Raw genomic sequence first — 1,745 nt, 5'->3', positions numbered from 1 at the left:
CTAGCCTGGGATTTGTATGGAGAAAATCATACAAATCGTACAAAACAGGAAGCAAACAAACACAAACCAACAACAATGAATAAGCAAAACAGAAACATCACAATCAAAAAGAAAACAGAAAATGCTAAAGACTGAAACAATTTTAAAATGGGTCAAAAGAAGATCAAATGACATGATATTACATTTTAACCTAACCATATCTGCCAATATCAACTTTTATACTGCTCTCTGTCTGATACCAAGACCTCCCTGGACTATGGCCAGAGGGGGGTAACCGGAAGGTTAACTCTTCAAATGGATTTAAAGTTTCCAATGTCCTCCATAGCCTTCTGCAAATTGAGTGTTCACAATTTAAGCTCTGATACTATTCCTGTCTTCCGATGTATATTTTAATATTTATCTTTTAATATTTATCCCTGGATCACACAGGCTGCTGTGTTTATTCCATGCGGACTTCGTTAATGCCTCCTTAAAATGGCTGCTTATTTTAACCCTTTAAGACCCCAAGCATTATTCTTTCTGAGAGGCAGACAATGGTGCACTCTTGTCTTCATTCAATAGTAGACATACTGATAGAGTTTATAACTCATGTACATGAAGTTTCCAGGCACTGTAACTTATTATCTTTAATTTGTAGTAAATTATACTATCTCATTTTCTGTTTAGTTTATAATTCAAAGTAATTCGTTATTTTAGTCCTCCATTTAAAGAATGTGTTCCTTTTGTTTATTTTGCTACATACGCTGTTTATTTTACTACATACGCTGTTTATTTTACTAAGGATTGTTTTTCAATGCATGAATGCTGTCTACCAAATGCCTTTTAAAATTGGAAATTGTAATGTGTGAAGTGTGCTTTGACAGAGCGTAGAAGGATAGTTGAGCCCCATAAAATGCCTATCTTATAAGGTCGATCTAGATTTGAGAAAGGGCCAATGAAAGATAGATTAGAAATATAGCTCTCATTCATTGCAATGACATTTATTCTGACCCATATAGACCCTCTAGGACATTATAAAGCTGCTCCTAGGGGTTTCAGAGACTATACATTTCTATGGGATAGAAATTCTCCCATGGAGCAGCAGGTGGGCTCAGGTTAGCAGATCCACTTGTGACCCAGTGTGCCACCAAGACCCCCTAGATGAGAAATGTAAGGTTCATACATCCAATGTTTCTTAGGGTTTGTTTTTGTGTTTGTGAAGAAGGAACACATATTCCTTTAATACATTACTTATCAGTATTTTTCAAAACATAATTTTAAAGTATTAAAAGAAATAAGAACAATAAAGATTCCAGTTTTATTATTAGATTTAATAAATTTAACCCCTCAGAGTACTTCACAGAGTTTCTAAAAGTTTGCTATCAGTTTCTATATTCACAATACCAAACACGAGAAGCAGTTTGTTGCTCTAGTCTAGTCATAGATGCCTTTCCCCAAACTTTCCCGGTAACTTGAACCTGAAATGTCAACATGTCCACATGACAGAAATATAATGTCAACATGAGAGAAATAGAATTCTTTTGACTAAGTCATTCAAAGCTCATTTCACTTCTTAGGCTCTGAAGGTAGGAATAAATAGATTTAATATTAGGACAATGATAATAGTGAATGCAAACATGCTATTTTCAAATCTATTTCTTCTAAAGCTGCACACGTTGCTTTGTTTGGTAAGCTTTTTGCTGCTAACCTTAAAGCAGATGATTCAAACCCCCCAGCTACTACACGCATACACACAAAAGATGAAA

The sequence above is a fragment of the Tenrec ecaudatus genome, chromosome 6 (assembly GCF_050624435.1).
Source record: "Tenrec ecaudatus isolate mTenEca1 chromosome 6, mTenEca1.hap1, whole genome shotgun sequence".
Classification (NCBI taxonomy): Eukaryota; Metazoa; Chordata; class Mammalia; order Afrosoricida; family Tenrecidae; genus Tenrec; species Tenrec ecaudatus.
The sequence above is the reverse complement of the archived record's forward strand: the minus strand, read 5'-3'. Positions refer to the sequence as shown.